General features: G+C 38.3%; 1 protein-coding gene across 2 annotated transcripts in view; it reads left to right on the top strand.

Annotated features, from left to right (window-relative positions):
- Positions 1–12725, top strand: part of ARHGAP28 (Rho GTPase activating protein 28) — a 217992-nt gene that overhangs the window by 109413 nt on the left and 95854 nt on the right. The gene's annotated exons all lie outside the window — the stretch shown is intronic.

Here is a 12725-nt window from a genome sequence, read left to right as displayed (position 1 = left end):
TGAATCAGAAGCCTGGTGATCAGGGGGAAAGATTATGGGATTAGGCATCAGGAAACCAAATTTGTAGTTCTAGTTCTTACTAATTAATGGTGTAATCTTTGATGAGTTACTTGACATCTCTGAGCTTCACTTTTCTTATCTGTAAAACATAGTGATTTGTTTGGGCATTTCTCAAATTCCCTCTCTGCTCTTCAATTCTAGGACCCTGTTTCATTGGAAACCCTAGTTATGGCTTTACAATTTAAAGTTGTTTGTATGGAAATTGGGAAGCGGCCATCTTAAGGTTAGCAAATAAAAACAAACGGCGGAACACAAGATGTTACTCAGATTCACCCTGTAGAACTAAAACCATTATGGAGTGAGCCTGAGTATGGAAAATTACATTGTTTAAGAAGAGAAGTCAAGTGATGTTGATAAATATTTACTCAAATGTCTAACTCACTCCTGCCAGAATTTAATAAATGGAGTTTATATTTTACTTTGGATTTGATACCAAATACTTTAAAGCTGAGCTGATGCTAGGACCCCATGAGGAAGAAGGCCAGTCCGGCTTAGGGGAAAATCTGTCAGTCCAGACCACAGAGCTCTTTAAGGTCCTGTACGTGCAGATGACCATATGAGACACCAGGCAGAGAGACTGCCTGATGATCCCTTTGATCTTGTTTGTGATTCTGTCCTATTACTCAATTTTTGGAACTGAAGAGGAGCAACAGAAAGAAAGACATTTCAATAACAAACAGTACAAGAAAGCAATGGAATAGAGTTTTCACATTTTATGGCTGAACATTAATAACTGAGTAATAATAACAATAAATGCAACAGAATATGTTTGAGGAGTTCCGTTTTACAGGAGAGGCCACCTGAGGAAACAGAGGTTAGTTACACGGTTGCATTCCAACAAACCATCACAGCACCAGAGAGGCAGACAGAGAGCTGGAAAACCAAGGCCGGCCCTCTGAATGGAGAAATCATCTGGTTAAACTCTTTGAAGGTCATGCATAGCAATACCAGCCACAGCAGGCACCTCTAAATCACATAATAAAATATATATATATACACGCACACACACACACTGCAGTTTGGTACTAAAATATAGAGAAAATATATAACTTTTTGCATAAAAACAGTATTTAAACATTTTTTATTAAATGGAGAAAAGTAATTTCAGAAGCATAAAACATACAGATCACCAAGACTCTTATAGTAACCTGTGTCTCTAAACGGATTAAGGTAGAATTCTATTCTATTAAAAAGTAAAAGAAAGCTGCTTTTTTCTTACATTCTGTTTTGTAGATTCTTTCCCGGGCATCTCCTAATTGAATAAAAATATGAGCCTCTGAGCAATGATTAGGTATCACCAAACTAGTATTCCACTCATAATTTCAACTTTATCTTTGAGGATAATATAATGAGTCATGTAGGCTTGACTGAGAACATCAAGGTCATGAACTGCATATTAGTTTTAAAACAGACAGAACATAAGAGGTTCACACTTCGTGATTTCCTTTGCCAGCAAAGCAAACGTTTTGTTTTAGCCTGTCACTTGTTTCAAATATTATTAGTTGAATAGTTTAGACCATTTCCCATCTTTGACTGTTATTTTTGCTCAGAGCAGCCACTAACTACTCATGAAAGAACCTTTCCATCTGTCTAAGCCCATACCTCTTTTTGCAAATTTGTGTCACCATTTTGACTCCTATGGCAAATGCCTCAAAGTTTTGCTGTGTCATCTGGTTTCTATTGTGCATAAGCTTACTTCCCCTGTTGCCATCTTTGTTGCTACTGTGCATGTGCCTAGCAGAGGAATTCCCCCTCTTTTTCCCCAGATCGTCCCAGTATCAGGCATGCAGTTTCCCTAGAAGATTCTTCCTGCCTGCTCAGGGACTAAGTCCCTAGGGCAGAGGATGTGGCGGTCTCCTGGGGAGCCTGTGAATGCTGCATCTTCCTAGTGAAGCAGGTGTAATGTCCCATTCAACAGCCCAGTAAAATAGGCTTAATATGTGATTCGGCTCTCTAGTTTAATAAGGCTTAATGTCTGATTCCCTTTGCTTCCTTCCCTTAATAATACAAAGTAGCTACCTATGCTAACAGTTTTACTGCCCTCAAATCCTTCTGTTCTCCACCTGCTCACCCCTCCCTCACCCCTCCCTCATCCCTACTGCCACTCCTCCCAGCCCCTGGCAGCCATGGATGTTTTACTGTCCCCATAGTTTTACCTTTCCCAGAAAGTCATGTGGTTGGAACCATACAGTATGCAACCTTTTTAGATTGGCTTCTTTCACTTACTAATATGTGTTCAAGTTTTCCTCATGTCTTGTCATGGATTGTTAGCTCATTTCTTTTTAGCTCTGAATAACATTACATTGTCAGGACATACCATAGTTTATCCATTCACCTACTGAAGAACATCTTAGTTGCTTCCAAGTCATAACAATTATAAATAAAGTTGCTTTAAACATTGTGTGCAGGTTTTTTACATGGACCTAAGTTTTCAAATCCTTGGGTAGATACCAAAGAGAGTGATTGTTGAGTTGTATGGTAAGGGTATTCATTTTGTGTGAACCCACCAAGCTGTCTTCCCAAGTAGCTGTGCCATTCTGCATTCCCACCAGCAAAGACGGAGAACTCCTCTTGCTGTGCATCCTTACCACTCTTTGGTGTTGTCAGTATCAAAGCACTTTTAATTTTCAAAATCTTTTTAAAAAATTAAAGGTAATTTTTCTGATTTGATATTTTTATTGAGATATAATTCACATGATATAAAGTTCACCCTCTTAAAGTATACAGTTCCATAGTTTTTAGTATATTCAAGAAGTTGCAATACCATCATCACTAACTCCAGAACCTATTCATCTCCAAAAAGAAGCTCCATACCCATTGCTATTCACTCTCCATTTCCCACTCCCTTCAGCCAAGGTAGGGAGATTTTAAGAAACAGGTTGTATTTTGATTTTGTTAAATATATGTGTGTATATGTATATTAATTATGTAGTTACTATATAAATAATGATTCTATTTAATCACCTTTTCTTTGGTAGATTGGTAGACAGAACATAGCATAGATTACTTTGAGTCGAGCATGTGGATGTGCTTTACTTTCATAGCTAGAAGTACAGAAAAACATGCTGCCCTCCCCCCACCCCCAGGAAAAGGTCTGTCATTCTGTTTTACAAAAGGGCTTGTTGCCCCATTTGAGCCTCCTTGTAAATCCTTGTGTGTAAATCACTGGGGTTAGGTGTATAATGGTTTAAAGTTGTTCTTTTCTCCATTGCAACTTTCCTTATTTCTAGCACAAAGGTGATAGATAGATGCATAAGACTTTCATTGCTGATGTGAACTTCAGTTAGTTAAAAAAAATTCCAGCTTTCAAGATGATTTAGAATATTCCTTGTTGAGTGACTGAGGTTTGTTTCCTGTTGTACGCCTCCCCCTAATCTACAAACACATTTTCTGTATCCCTTTCTGCCAACAGGGGGAGGTTCAGGCACACCTGTTTACCTTGTGATGGAATAGCTTCATCAGCCTTCTCCTTGTCCCTTAAGAGGGAGAGGCAGGCCAGGAAAGGAACATAAAACTGGGATGGCAGGATGAAAGTGAGAGGACGCCAGAATGATATTGAAAGACAGAGTCAGGGAGCCTGAGAAAGAAAGTGGGAACCTCTTCTCTGTTCTGGCTTCTATTACTCTGAAACTATAGCTTCCTTTTATCACCAGTGCCTTTCAAGTGTTTTTTGCAAGACATCCAACTTGAGCTTGTTTATATGCATGTTAGAATCCAAGATTACTGAGAAGCCAGAACATAAAAACAAGGGAATGTCCTTTTACTTTATCTGAATGGCCTCCTGAGGAAGCAAAGAGGGCAAACAGCGGCATTACTGGGACTGTGCCTGGGGCCTTTCCCAGAGAGCAAGTAATTGTCTTGCAAGAGCCCTGCTGTAAAGTCCCACTGTGGTCAGTCCCCAAGACCATTCCTTCAGATGACCACACTGTGCTGGCATCAACATCACTCAAAGACACTGACAATAAAGAATGAAGTCCTTCTCTTCTTTCAGAAGGGGAAGAAGAAATCTTTGATTTTATGCATATTCTTCATAAAACTCTTGAAATATGTTGGACTGGAGAGCAATGTGAATATAATTCCTGTGTGTGGCAGGAATGTCTTCAGTCATGAAGTTTAACTCTGTAGTATAGGGATCTGGATCAGACCAAGACATGGGATGAGGCTCATAATTTGGCAGTTTATAAAACTGAAAATCATTATATTAGAACTCACCTTCTTTAGGAAGCAGGTTATTGACTGCTTATTCTTAATTGAATATTCCTTTCAGTGGGTTGAAGAGGATGTCTTATCTCACACTACTCCAAATGACCTATTAAAGTATTTTTTCCAATTATATCAGTTAAGAATGAGTTTGGTTGCAAGTAACAATAAAAATTAGTTTTCAGAAGTGAGTGTTTGTTATTCTCAGATTTCTCAAAGTCCAGAGATAGGTAGCATTTCACATTATTTCTGAGACTCAGAAATAATTACTGATTACTATAAGAAATAATTACTATAATTTTTCTTGGCTTTTTTCTCATGGTTACAAGATGGCTGCTGAAGCATCAGTCATTTTGTCCACATTTTAATAAGGGAGAAGGGAATAGTACCTATATGGGGGGGGGATAATTTTATTGAAACCATAAAGGGGAATATTCCTTGTGTGACTTTGGCTAAATTTGTGTCCTATATCTATATTCAGCCTAAGGGAGTTGGGGAAACAAGCCTTGAAAATGGCGTTGGGTCAAGAGGAGTTCTGATTGATCTAGTTTTATTTATCTCATTACAGTTCTAGTGATGTTTTAGTCCCCTGGTAGTATTCTAGAACCTGCTGTAGTCTGATCCTAAATCTAGCTATAAACATACTAGCAAATTAGTCAAATTATAGTTATCACTTAAAACATGGGCTTAACTATGTGCCATGTATTTTTACATATATATTTATTAACTCAGTCCTTCTAACAACTCTGAAATAGATATGATTAATATTTCTGTTAGATAGGACAAGGGTCTCAAGGTCTGATCAGTTCTAAATGTTATCGCTAAATGCTATTCTTGCTAAATGTTAAAATGTAGCGCAGTATTTTGTAGATACAGATGTCAAGAGGATGAGCTTGACAGATACTGAACCAAGTGAAGTGTAGTCAAACGCAAAGAAGAAATCAGTATGTAATTAACTAAATAGTGTATATAAGCAGTGGCTCTGCCTCCCTTTGAGGAGACAGAGCTTTGAATATATCTTCTTTACTGGCTTCAAGTAAATAAAACTACCTTGCAACAACAAGGTCTCATTCTTGAATAGAACACCCCAAGCAGGGAACCCCTTCGGTTTGGTAAATATTTTATAAATAAGGAAATGGAGGCACAGAGTTTCAGCAGCTTGTTTAAAGCCTTAGATCTACATTTAAGCCCAGGCCAGCTGGCTTCATAGATTTTCCTTTAAATCCCTATATTATATTCCTTCTCTGATATAAAGATGTTGGTAGCTATAAGCAGATATACAAATATGTCAGGGGACTTTTAAAATTAAGAAAAACTACTGTGGGGAGGGCATTGCATCAATGTGGAAAAGGCTTGAATTCATATCCTGGCTCCTCTGTCACTCGTATCAACTGAAAGTCATTGGCATCGATTCAACACCAGCAGGAATGCCCATTATGAGTTGTGGTGAAGAAGGAAACTTTATTCAGTTCAAACAGCTCAATTGAACCGTGTATGGCTGTGAAAACAACAAGGCTATGGAACAGCTCAATTGTGATAAAGCAGGGCTGTGAAAACACCACTGCTGTTACCAGGCCTGGGGCAAGGCAGCCCTGGGGCAGGCCGACCCTGAGGCCAGGCCCCTCTCTTGCTAGACAGCTCTGCTGTGCTCTTCACTGCCTGCTCTGCCCTGTACCTGCCTGCCCTGCTGCAGCAGGGCATCTTTGGTGTTTGGTCTTTGGTGTTTCAGCCCAGCCAGGGAAATGAAGCCTATAAAGTCTTTGGTGGAAAAGGAAAGTGCACTCTCTGAGCCACAGGGGAGCTGACTTATATAGACAGAAATCAGTGTCCCTATCCCTTATTGGTCTGTCTTCATGGAAATGAGGACTTCAAATCCTTATAGTTTGATTGGTCTAAAAGGCACTGTCCTGATTGGTTAGAATGGAGCTGCTCTGATTGGTTGGCAAAGAAGTTGATGGGGATGTAGTTGCTCAGCTCTGATGGAACAGGGGAAGCCTGAGGAATAAAGTTCCAGGAACTCCTTTGTAAGGGCTGGCCCAGATGACAGGAACTTGGTACAGGCAGGCAGCTCAGTGCAGAGGCAGGTAGTTCAGTGCAGGCTTCTCCCCAAAGTGCAAAGTGCAGTTTGCATGAGAGGTTGCCTGTGTGGAAATGACTGCTAGGCTCTGTTTTTAAAACTCGAGCTCCATTAGCTTCCTGGAGACCTTCTTAGTATTCATCTTCTTTCTTGTGGTCCACGCTAGTCATTGATTCAGCAAATATAACTGAGTTTCTATTATTTGCCAGATACTGTGTAAATAAGACAGACATGGCTCCTCTATATTCTGATGGGGAAAATAGTTCCAAAAAATTGACATAAGTGAATGAATTAATTGCATATTGTTGAAGGAAAGGCAGAAAGCCAAGATTGTGGATTACTGGAGGAACACCATGCTGGCGTGGCTGGGAAAGTGACCCTGAGGAGGTGACATTTAGGCCAGGAGCTGAGTGGTGAGAAGCATCTTGCCATGGAAATTTCAGGAGGGCGTTTCAGGCAGAATAAAAAACAACAAGAGAAAATGTCCTAACAGAAGAAAGAGCTTGTCTTTTTGGAAACTGAAAAGGTTAGCATGCCTATTTCTAATGCCAGAGAGAGTGATATAAGGTAAGACTGGAGAAGAAGTTCCAGGACAGAGCATGCTGGGCTGCGAAATCCTAGAAAAGACTTTGCATTTTGTGGTAGTTGCAATGGGAAGTTATGCGTCCCCACTTTAGTCTGGGCAACTGTTTCTTTCATTGTTTTAATATAATGAGATGTATAATACTTGCTTTGACTACTTCATGGTGTTAATGTAAATAACAAATGATATAATGTGTGTGATATAAACTTGTTATATGTGAAATTCTCTATAAAATAAGAGATAGTAAAGGCCCACAGAGTAACTATTTCTTAGCAAGAAGTATTACAAATATTTTACAAATATTCTTTGGAAAATATTCAGAACACTTGAACTTGTGGTTAGACAGAGCAAGTAGTGTGTAAGCAAATACAATGTTAAAAATATCCATTTTTACAGTGTTTCTCGGGAGTATAAACAAAATGTGTACAGTGTTCTTTGGGAGTCCCACTTCTAGCTAGGTCATAAATAGGTTGTGGCAGGCTATCTTTCCTGCTGTAATAACTAGAGAAAAAAAAGAACAAATGTTAAAATCATGCATGTTTAAAAAAAACTTTAATGGAGAATTGTGGACCAGAGAAGTGTAAAGGAGCTAAATTCCAATGAGGGAAGAGTACTTCCTAGGTGAGCAGAACACCTAGGCAGAAGTCATTTCCCTCCATGGGAATGAATCTCTCCCTGAGTATGTGCACTGCTGGGCAGAAGATCACACCTGAATGGGTAGAGGGACTCTGCAGTGGTGAGGAGGCACCAGTGGAGCTGTTAATGGCGGCCTGCACAGTCTAAGCACATTGGAATTTGAAGAAGTGCCAAATACAGAACTAGTTCTCCACACCTGAGTTTTCTCCTTGATATTTTTGCTTAGAGCACAGCAACACAGGAGGCTGGGGATGAGCTGTAAAGCAGAGAGAGATTTCAGTAGTACCATGATATTTATCTCACAGTCCTTCTAGAGGGAGGGACCTATAATACAGATGGGACAGATCTCTCCCTTGAAACATTTGAAACATTTAGATGACCTACACTTTACAAAATTGCAACCCAGCCCAGACCAGCTCAATTCCATGTTGGACTGAACTGATCTGTGCCTCACTTGAACTGTCAGACAAAGGAAAGGGCTTGCCCTCCTGGAGGAAATTATTATTTACTCTAGTAGTCTAGAGTTCTTTTAAAATCAATGTCTGCCATACAACAAAAAGTTAGGAGATTTGTAAATGAAAAATGTGACCCATGAACAATTAATTGACTATATTTCACTATTAGCAGACACATTGATGACACAGATGTTGACATTAAAAAACAATAACTTTCAAGTAATAATAAATGTTGAAGAAAATAGAGAAAAATCTATAAACATGAATAATGTCAACATAGAAATAGAATCTCTAAAAAGAACTGATTGGACATTCTTGATATGAAAACACAAAATCAGAATTGAAGCAGTCATTGGATGGACTTAACAGCAGACTGGACACATGGAAGAAAGGAAGACGTGGGAGACAGGGCAATGGAAAATCTCCAAACAGAAGCACAGAGAATGAGGGGGAGGCAAAGCGGGTTGTGAGGGATGTTTGGGATGGCGCCAGTGGCCCCACAGTCATGTTTCTGTGGTCCCAGAGGGAGAGGAGAGAGAATGGGATGCAAGTAATATTTCAAGAGAAAAAGATAAGAATAAACCAAAATCGATGACAGATTCTAGACGCTCAGTAAACCTAAAGCAGAATAAATACCCAGAAATCCACAATCTAGGCACATCCTACTTAAACAGCTGACAGCAAAAATGTTTCACAAGCAGCTAAAAAAAATGCATTATATTTAGGAGAACATCAATATGAATTTTAATTCTCTTCTTATTACTGTCAATAGTCCACAAGACAGTGCAATGACATCTTTAAAAGGATTTTAAAAAGCAAACAAAAAACTGTCAGTCTAAATTAGTATGTCCAGTGAACAACAACCACAACAAAAATACCCCCCTGAAAATGAATTAAAGACATATTCTGAAAGAAACCTGACAGAGTTTGTTGCCAGCAGATCCATAGTACTAGAAATGGCAAGGAAAGAGAAGAGAAATGCTATAGGAAGTTCTCAAAGCTGAGGGGAAATGACCTGTTGTGGATATACTTAACGTGCAGGAAGGAATAAAGAGCACAAAGATGGATAAAAACTATTTACTTACTTTCTGAAAAGATTGTTAACTTTTTTAAAGAAATAGCAATGATAACTATTGTGGAATGTAGACATGTGAAGAAGCAACATTATGATAATAATATAAAGAGGAAAGAGATTATACTCTTGTAAGATATTTACATTGTTGTGAAATTGTAACACACTAATTCAAAGTAGACAATAATAAATTATAGGTCTCTAATAATCATTAAAATATAATACAAGTTATTCCTTAAAAAATGATCAAGGAAAATACAATAATACAATGTTTTTTAAAATGTCACTTTGAATTTATGGTAATTACCATGAACTTTAAATCTAATGTTAAACCTAACCCCAAAGTGTTTTCCCTCCCTAAGTTGCTATGTAATACAATTGCATTCTGTTTTTCATGTAATGTTTTCCTGGTCTTGTTTTGAAATAAAAAAAAATACAAACAGCTGATGAAGCTTAAGCTCTTATTTATCCTAATATGGTGAGGTATGCAGCTACAGATTAAGGCTCATCAAAGTGTTGGATGAGCCTGAGGATCGCAATTATGTGATGCTTTAAGAATGGAAGGTCATGGTCTCCCAGCTCCACCCCGTGATGAGGGGGGAAATATTTAGATATCTAACTAAAACTGTGAGGACTCTTCCAAATGTGCCTGTCCCAGAAATGCTGTCTGTCCACTTTGGCCAAAAATGAATAGTGGATCATTGCAATTACAGCATTCTTCTGGCGGATTGTCTCAGATGAAACCAGGGTGTTAGTCAGATGCTCATGATCTGTGTTTCCCTTCTGACCCCCTGCCCTCAGCAGTTGTATGATGATCTGTTCCCTGAGGTTCATCAGTATACCCTCCGCATGAGCGCCGCACTGTGTCCTGTAACTCAGATCATCATTATTAGCCCTAACTACATCTGCTTTTCATCTTCTAAGATTCACTTATTGTGTCCCAAATTTACCACTTCTTCGAACATTTTCAGTGCTTGGGTATATCTGCATTTTGCTTAATTTCCAAGACAAATTATGCTACTCTATGCAGCTATTAAGATGATATATTTATATTGGCTGGAAAAGATGTCTATGACATGGTTTTGAGTGGGGGAGAGAAATCAGCTTATACAGCAGTGTTGATGTGGTACAGATAGGAGGAGAATTTCTGCTTTATGCAACAGTATGTTACTTAACCTTTTACACTTATTAATATACTGTATAAAAATTTTTAAAAACTACTTTTATGTATATGGTTAAAACTGTGTATTTATTCAAATTAAGTATATTAATGTTTTTAAAGAAATAAACCTAAAAAATCCAGAAGTAGAGGATGTTTGGGGCATCTGTAACCTTTTCTGAATATGGTACACAGAGGGCAGTCAGCGGTATGAGCAGTGGTGATTGGTTAAATTTATAAGAAGTAGGTATGTGTATATTCTAGAACTCTAGGAATTTGTTAGTAGTTTTCAGTATTAGTCTTGTTGCAAGAGGGAAAACGCTTAAGGCCTAAAACTAATAAAGAAAGCAATAACTGTCTTGTTACCTGTGTTGATTTAATCTATATTTCACCCACCAGAATGTGTCTTGTCAAACTATAAAGAATTGAGTCAAAAACTCTTATTACCTAATTATCAAACAAAGCAACTTAAAATTATTTTTATCACACAGCACAACTTATAAACATAAAAAAGGTGTTTCATATTTTCCTGAAATGCTTTGCTTTTTAAAAAAGATTTTATTTATTTTTAGAGAGAGGAGAAGAGAGAGAGAGGGAGGGAAAGAAACAGGCATTGGTTACTTCTCGTGCGCCCCCCAACCCCATCTGGGGACCTGGCCTGCAACCCAGGCATGTGCCCTTACTGAGAATCAAATTTATGACCTTTTGATTTGCAGGCTGGTGCTCAATCCACTAAGCCACAGAAGCCAGGGCTGAAACACTGTGGTTTTTAAAAATAAATTGACTATCTTGCTCTAGTTAATGTTCAAATCTAGAATTACTCTCAGTCTGGAACCAGAAAGTAAAACTTTCTGGTAAATGATAAAATTCCAGAAAGTTTTACTAAAGGTGGTTTAGAAACCTAGGATTCCTAGGGGTATGGGCAGTATGAGGAAAGAGACTTTTTTCTTATCTCCTTCCCTTTTTGTACTTTCATGAATATCAGTGTGCTTTATGTGTGCTATCAGACATGCTAAATATAAGACATGACTACTGCAGTTCCACATATCGAAAGTTAACTGTTCTCAGTCATAATGCCCGCAGTTGGACGTTTCTGTGCCATTACCTCTTTCTGTCTGAGTGTTTTTTGGTGGAGGGGCGGTGAAACAGCTCAGACCACACATTGGGTAAGAGGCAGTCTCATTCTTTTAGTTCAATTCCACCTAAACCCAAGGAGAGCAGGGTAAACTCAGAGATGCTTTGAAAGGAGTTGCATACTCATACCAAATAGGAAAATAAATCTAAAAACATGTAAGTACAAGAACAAAAGATTTTCTACATGAAGTTAATTATTTTTTGTTATTGGGGACTACCGTGTTCAGTTAAAAAAATTCTGCTTTTAGGAAGTGTAATATTTGTCAATCATAGATCATGGAAGTCAAATATTTAATTTTTTTTCTAGCTTTATTGAGATATAATTAACAGCATTGTGTAGGTTTAAGGTGTACAACCTGATGATTTGATGCACATGTATTGTCACATGATTGCCACAATAAGGTTAGTTAACACATGTATACCTTACATAAAAATACATAAACCACAAAATCTCTCAGAATTCCAACATTTTGACATATCTACCTTATGATGTCTCTTGTTTTTTAAACTAAATCATTAAACGTTATTATGTTCTAAATGCTTTACATGTGCTAATTCATTTAGTCCTTGCAGCAGCCCCGTGAGGAATGTGCCCCAGGAAGCTGCTCCATTCTCGGCATCTGTCTCCTAGATAGATGGTTGTCCAGTTGGCGAGTGATAACCGGAGCCTACCCTGCCCTTCTCGGTGATTGGTTCCCAGCCTTGGTGGTGATCCAGTTGTCCCTGAACTGACCATGGGTCTCTGTGCTCCAGGTTGATGCCCACTTCCCCATCCTAATATAGGGTTTTCCATTGAAGGTTATGGATTATTTTTTCTCACTATCTCATTATCTCAAAAGCCAATTTTTTTCCAATTTAAAAAATTCTAGCAAAATACACATAAGATAAAATTTACCCTCTTAATCATTTTTTAAAAAGCTACTTCAATGTTTTTTTATTTTTTAAAGATTTCATTGATTTATTTTTAGAGAAAAGAGAAGGAAGGGAGAAAGAGAGGGAGACATCAATGTTTGAGAGAAACATAGGTCAGGGACCAGGCCTGCAACCCAGGCATGTGCCCTGACCAGGATTCGAACTGGTGACCTTTCGTTTTGTGGGACAATGCCCAACACACTGAACTACTCCATTCAGGGCCCTCTTAGCCATTTTAAATGTGTATTAAGCATCAAGCCTATATTAAGTATTAAGTACATTCACATTGTTGTACAACCATCTCCACCATCCAGCTCCAGAACTCATTTCACCTTAAGAAAATAAGCCTCGGTTCACATTAAAATACCCATTCCCTCTTCTCTCAAGCCCCTGGAATCTGTCATTCTACTTTCTGTCTCTGTGAGTTTGACTACTCT

The sequence above is a fragment of the Phyllostomus hastatus genome, unplaced genomic scaffold, assembly GCF_019186645.2.
Source record: "Phyllostomus hastatus isolate PE091 unplaced genomic scaffold, TTU_PhHast_1.1 phas_contig_80, whole genome shotgun sequence".
In the NCBI taxonomy this organism is placed as follows: domain Eukaryota; kingdom Metazoa; phylum Chordata; class Mammalia; order Chiroptera; family Phyllostomidae; genus Phyllostomus; species Phyllostomus hastatus.
Note: the sequence above shows the minus strand (reverse complement) of the source record. Positions and strands in the feature narration are given on the sequence as shown.